The sequence below is a fragment of the Penaeus japonicus genome, unplaced genomic scaffold, assembly GCF_977035675.1.
Source record: "Penaeus japonicus unplaced genomic scaffold, GWHDUDI00000001_assembly GWHDUDI00000005, whole genome shotgun sequence".
NCBI classification, from domain to species: domain Eukaryota; kingdom Metazoa; phylum Arthropoda; class Malacostraca; order Decapoda; family Penaeidae; genus Penaeus; species Penaeus japonicus.
This window is the reverse complement of record NW_028234407.1, coordinates 33,158,248-33,165,747: the sequence shown is the minus strand read 5'-3', so window position 1 is coordinate 33,165,747 and position 7,500 is coordinate 33,158,248.

Here is a 7,500-nt window from a genome sequence, read left to right as displayed (position 1 = left end):
TATATATATATATATATATATAAGAAGTTATTTTTGTATGTGTTGAGTAATGTGATTTAATATACAGTATAAGGCATGATTAGCCTAGTTTCATTATAATTCCTCTTCACAGTAATTAAAACTGCAGGTGTAAACGATAACCTTAACACGTCACGTTACCAAGTTACTTTCATATTAAAGGAGATTATCCTGATTTAAATTACCCAGCTAATTAATCGGCTGTTTTTTTTATCCCTTTTGGATAAGTTGAGTGATAGGGATATTAATTAGATACGTGACATACTTGAGAAATACCCAACGTAAAATTGGGTATTTACGGGCGTAACCAGCGGTCGCCCCTCACTTGACCACGAGGGTCTCTTTGTGTAACGTCATTCATGACAGGTTACTATTTTTACACAGAACGTTGGTTCTATTCTCTAATTTTTGTGACGTTATCAGTGCCTTAAAATATCTTATCCAATGCCAAGTAATTCGTGATACCAAATTTCAATAGTTAACTATCGGCTTTCAAACATACCGCTACTGGTACTCGTTTTTTACATCTTATGTCAGCACGTTTTCTGTTATACTGAACCTCAATAGGGTAACCTTTGTAGATTACAATATTCCTGTTTTTTTCTTATAATAATCCTTATTTTACACATTTACAAAACCTTTGTACAATTTACATGAAGTTATCTAAACTAAGTGATACTTAGTATTAATCACATAGATACTCCCGATTATATTATGCAGGAGAGTCATGAAGTAAACGGTACATAATATTTCTTACATATATTGACAATATCCTCGGTCACACACGGTGACATAACACATCAATGTCCATTTCTTGGACGGATTTCGGTCATTCATCATCTCCATAACAGTCCGGTCATTACAACAAGACGCTGACCTCATCAGGGACATACCATCCTCTCCCTTCTGCTCTCACGGGCAGGTCTCCTGTAGGATTCTACCAGACTTCAGTTCGAATGTCAGTCACTACGGCCCTCAACCACTACGGCCCCAGTCACTTCGGCCTCTGACCCCAGTCACTACGGCCCCAACATGAGTCACTACGGCACCAACCCCTTGTCACTTCGGCCTCTGACCCCAGTCACTACGGCCCCAACATGAGTCACTACGGCACCAACCCCTAGTCACTTCGGCCTCTGACCCCAGTCACTACGGCCCCAACATGAGTCACTACGGCACCAACCCCTAGTCACTTCGGCCGACTCAGACCAACCACCCTAGTCAGTTCGGCCATCATTAGAAAGTATTTTTAATGAAAACTGGTATTCTTTCCTGCTTGAATTAATAGGAAATAATTACAGTAAGACATGTTGATAAAAGAAAATATATTTAACACAGAAATAGCTACATAACCAGAATGTATATGGTTCATACAAACTGTACAAATCCTAGTCGTACAACACATATAAGGGAATCATATTAATTATTACATAACTTCGAACATGCTTTTAAGAGGTGATTGGTGGTTATTTCATGGTCTTCATACCGTTTCCATAGGGCAAATATTTTGCCTTGGACTGTTCTAAACTGACGGCGCTGGCGACGTGTGTGTTTACCATCCTTGACAAGACGGATCTCTACAGTTACATTTTTTGCTTCTTTGTACAGTAATGGCACTAAAACATAAAATGGAATATGAGAGCTGCCTGCCATACCATTCAACTTTCTGTGGTATCCCTCTACGGCATTGTTAGTCCGGATACTCTGCCCGAATACAGTCCAGTCACTTGGCGCCCAGAATCCATTGATCCAAGTTTCTTTAATATATTCCATTAGAATTTGAAGTGGTCCAGGAGGCACTCGTAATTCAATCTGTTCAAATGTTGTTTTTATGTGTTCTTCAGGGAGGAAAGGAAGTGCCATGAGCTGCCTTATGAAATCCTTAGTTGGGCGATGATTCATGTATGGTGCAGCCAGTCCTATTTCTTGGATTTTTCTCCAAATGGCTTGATTCCAATGGAACGAGCATCCTTGCAATTTTACCATCGGGAGTAATGTCCTGACAGCCGACCATACAGCAGCTTCAAAATCCAAAACCAATTTCTCTACTTTGCACTCCTGTAGTATGTCTAAAATAGCCTTAAAAACTTTCTTGTAATCTTTTTTTCTTTTCCCCGACATGAGGGTAAATACTAGAGGTACTTGTTTTATATGTCCTTCGATTCCTTTCACAAATGCATGGATGCCAAATAATTGATAGAATGGCTTGTGCACTACACGAAATGTAGCATCCACGTACCACGTCCTTGCATTCTTGAGTAAAGCAAGTTGTTCAGAAGTAGCGAATACTAAGTGTCGGCCACCAGTTATAACAATATCCTTCTGAAGGAACTCTTTTGGGATGTAATTGTCATCCAATTCAAAGTTCAAATCATCTGGTTCAGCAGGTCTGTCACCCTGTCTAAGGCGATTTAGAGACCGTGCTATATTAACTGTATTTAAACAGGCTGCATCATCCCCTTCTGTGGCAGTTATAGCACGATCCACTAAAGAAGAAGTGGATGAAAAAATGTTCACCTTCTCTTTGGCTAAGGCCTTTGCAGCAGCAATGACTTCAGCCTTAAACGTAGCACCTTGTTGGGGTTCGTGAACATGATGATGAGATCCTCCGGTGAAAATGGAGCCATTCTGAAGGACAGTAGCAGGACATGTTAGCATCTTGTTTCTCACACTACAGCGCCAAGTTACTTTACCAGTTGGATTTTTCTTCTTCCCTGTGGCCTTTTTGTTATAGGTGTAACCAAAGGAATCTACAAGGAGGGCATTTCCTCTTCTCGTACCACCTTCAATGATCTTATAGGAGTTTATTAATTCATCCCCTATACCTGGAACTTCATCAATAATGTCATCATGTAGAATACTTTCTTCATATTCCTCTGGCAAGGCTGGTCGGGTGCTGATGTCCGGGATAGATCCTACCTCCTCCAAAACTCCCCCTTCCTCCGTCTCCAACAGATCTGTACAAAAATCAGTATCATCACTAATAACATCAATACCATCCCTAACAACATCAGTAACATTTTAATGATAATAATAATAATAATAATAACAATAACAATAACAATAACAATAATAATAATAACAATAATAATCATAACAATAATAAAAACTCACCTTCATTATCTACTGGTCGGGTGCTGACGTCATCAAGAGGTAAAGCTTCCAAATGAATGCTTTCAGCCATAGGGACGATGTTCTGATAAACTACCGCTTCCTCCTCCTCCAACAGATCTATACAACATCAGTGTCATCATTAATAACATCAATACCATCCCCTAACAACATCAGTAAGAGGTAACATCTATCCTATACAACATCAGTAACATCTATCCTATACAACATCAGTAACATCTATCTTAATTTGTCTTCAATGTGCAGTATTGTTTTTCACTATAGTATAATAAAAACATAAAATTTACCTTCTACTTCTGAACATGTGATGCAGATCCAGTTCATGTGTAGCTCCCCTTTCACCATGGAACGATAGTCCTTGTAGGAAATCCCGGTGTTACACTTCCTGTGTTGCCAGCGGTCACAGTTATCGCACTGAATGGCATGCTGACGACCGCGACCCAGGTCACTCCCCCTCTCTCAAGTTTGACCTTCACGGGACAGAAATTATGTCTCTCTGCGAGATTATCCGCTCTGTCACACGTGGGGCATGGCTGGCCGAAGTCTCAAGTCCCTCACGCGTTTGCGCTGATTTCCATCGACTTCAAATTTAATAATTGATTTAGCCTTGTTGCATCTTGCTTTCATCAACAACTTGTGAAGATTCCCTATGACCTTTCCCCTCAAGTATGTTAATGTCGTATCATTTTTATGTGCAAGTACTCTCACGTTGATTTGTTTGGGAAAAAAAATGCTGACTGCAGTGCAAAGTTTCTTTCTTTTACTGTGATTATCTCGTTTTTCTTTATTATTTTATGTTTTGTTTCATATTGGCGATCGATCTCTCATTTTAATTATACTTTAAGTGGATTATCGAGTTCGTTTAAACTATGGGTTGACTGTGAAGCTTTCTTATTTGGACAATCAATTGAACTACATTGTATTTTGCCTGTAACGTAACATTATTTGGGAAAGTAGTGTTTGTGAAATAAGCATTTCTCTCGTGATACTTTGTATTATTTCAGAAAGGATGTTGTTACGGTCGTTTAACTAATTTCTTCTTGAAATATCTCACTTCGGAATGTGTGTTAGTAACATGAGGAATCTTTTGACCATTATTATTCAGATATGATAATTTTTAGGCTATTATAATTTAAATAAGGATTAATTATGCCTCCACGCACTCGCTTTCTTGAAGGGGCGTTAACTACCCCAGTGTTCCGAGTGAGCATACCCACTTCACCCACCTATGTGTTTTGGGAAGCGTAGGCAAGTTATTTACATTAGCCACATGAAATACGTAAAGCGAACGAAATTTTGTCTGTTATTAATATCAAAGTGCTGCATGCAAAAGTCAATTCAATCGCAAATTAGTTCGTAATTTGTCTAATTTCTAATCAACTTGACTGATTCGAACATTATTCATACTTAAATCATTCTCATTCGTTTTGATTTGTTGCGATATCTACACATGCAATTCCGATTGTTTTCCCTGTATAAAGCATGAATATGCATGCCAAATGGTCAGGGTTGCACTAAAACGTAAGACCGCCATATTCCGCCGGATCCCAAGTTTTTTGTTCCCGATTAGGATAAATATTTTATTTGTATAATTATTCATCAAGGGTATAAATTTCCGTATATTTTTCAGGAAATCGAATATGATATTAATTTTACTATAGTAACTGATTGTGTCCAAATTTCTACCATTATAGTTCACTGTTATATTGTAAGCAGTCGTGTTTTTGTATTTGTTTCATGGGATAAATTCATATCGAGATTACTCCCTTAACTCACGCAATCTTGTATTAATAGCTTTTTCATTGTTACTTCATTTTTATAATGGTAATTCATTCACTCTGTCCTTGTTTTTGTAAGGTTTTAGAATTTTTAGTAAATATGCTTTGCGATATGAGTGGACAGTGTACTTATTGTCATTATGGGTCTACTTTAACTATTTTTGGGCCGGCTAGATTATAAAACACAAGTGTGGCCTAAATTGTGGATAAAAGAGGGAATATATTAATAATAATAATAATAAAAAAGATAGGGAGGCAGGTCTTCTCCCTTTCGTACGAGCAGCCATGACCTGACCTGACCCTCTCTTCGTCTCTTTCATTAACTCTCTATAGTAAGCGATCACAAAGGACGTTCATCTATTTAGCATTTAGCTCTTCTCGTGTTTTTGAGACATATTATTACAACTACAACGAATTCAATAAGTTCGTGATTTTTCTCATTCTTAGCAACCAAGAATGAGTTCATTCTGTTCTTCAACTTGTTCATTTCTTATCTGGTTCGCTTAACTGTATCACGAACTTGATATCATCCTACAGCGAAGTCCTCTCGAAATTCACCTTATGGCGACCAATAGCATCTGATTAATGGTCTGGTTCGGATAGAAGTATCCGGTGAGACATTTGGTAGTCTCTTTATTTGGACCCATCGATCACAGAGCATGAAGCGCCCGAGATACGCTTTTGGTCGTTATCATATGGTGACTTGGTCCATTGACGCTGGATCTAGGCAAGTAACTTAATCACACGTCATGAAAAGTTTTTCCATTGAATTTTCGGTGCTTGCCTCTATGCGGCATTTCATAATCAATTCCCTCATGGCACAGTAATGCGTTACTTCACAGATACGGTTTGTATAAATGTGTTTTTAGATTGCTGCTTACGATGGACACAATAGTAGGTTAGTATGTAAAGCCAAAGTAATTCCCTTCTGTCATTTTTATTTACCTTTGGAGTGAGCCATTTTCTTTGCGTCAATAATCATTGTGGGGCATTATGGTTTGGTTTGAATCATTATTCGCCAAGCAATCACATCCATTGTATTTCCTTTCAAAGTCTCTTGCGTCTTATGGGTGATCCCGGGCGATATAATGCGATTTCGTGAATACATTAGTTCCCATTGAAACTTTATTTTGCATCAGTCACAGCATCGCAGAATAACGCAGAACTTGCTTCCGTCTCCTTATTTCAGTTCACTTCACAATTGTACGAGAAGGGTGGGCACACAGACCCCGCCGATGAAGCGTAACATAATCTGACATACATAACTAGATCCCTCGGTGAATCAGTATTTTGTGGCAAATCCTTATTAAGATTAAGTGAATCGTAGGATTATGCAGGTATCTCTGAGTCGGGAAGGCTGCTGTCCACGTAGATACGTCAGGAGGCTCTGTTGACTGACCAAAAGACAGTCATGTCACCGTTTTCACTGATTGGGTTTTAATTGTATATCATTGTATGTTGAGTTCAATGTGGTAGTTGCATTGATTTTGAGTTGCTGTTATTGTTGTTATTACTTATTGACATTGTTATGAACGTTTTTGTCGTATTCGTGATATTTTCATATATATTCACTCGCACACTTACTCATTCATTTTTATTCACACACTCCCTTACTTATGTTTTCACTCACTCGCTTACTCACGCAAATACAAAAGCCATTTCGACTCTTTCAAGCACATACCACCACATCTTAATATAAGAATTTCATGAGCATAATCAAGTTAAAAATGTCTACGTTGCCTGCAATTGTTACTTTTCGCCCCCAGTGTTGCCATAAGCCGTCTTATTGCAGAGGCTAGAGTGCCGGCCTCACATCCCGGTGGTCGGCAGATTGAGCCCCGTCCAAACTCGTGAGTTTCCACTCTTGTCTGGCAGTCACTGTCGTGGCTGGGCATAACCAAGCTCTGATCGAGTCAACTCTCGTTGGCACACTTTCTCACGCTGACACAGGCGGGCTCACCTTACTGCATACAAGCCTGGCATATCCTTATCCTTAGTGATGCCATCGTAACGAGTGAATAATACGGTTGCACAATATTTTCTTATTTTTCACATTGTTTCATTCTTATTTCTGTATTTTTTGGGGGGGACGGTCAGTATCTGTATCCTTAATTGAAAAGAAAAAAAATGAAAATTACAAACTCGATTATATAAAATGTATGCCTATAAAACTGACACCTCTTATTGTTTCTCTCTCTATTCTTTGTGTTGCCTTCTATCTTCTTTCTCCTACAATCTTGGCCGGATCGTCCAGGATACAGACAGAAGGGCGCCGCCTTTCAAGACGCCATGGAAGCAGCGTAGGACCGAGATCGCGTAAGAGCAGATGCGGAAATCCCTAGTATGGTTGGAAAGTCGCCGTGGAACCGATGAGGACCAGGATTTTTCGAATGCAGATTCGTTGGAAGTGCGCCGCGTGCTAGAACACCCACGGATCACTAATCAAAATCAGGATGAAGAGGACGACATGAAGTGCACACGAAGAGGATGATGGCCAGATGTACTCAAGTACTCCAATTCACACCAATCGAGGACCAGGTGCCCTTTGAATATTGTGGACATCAACCAAAGG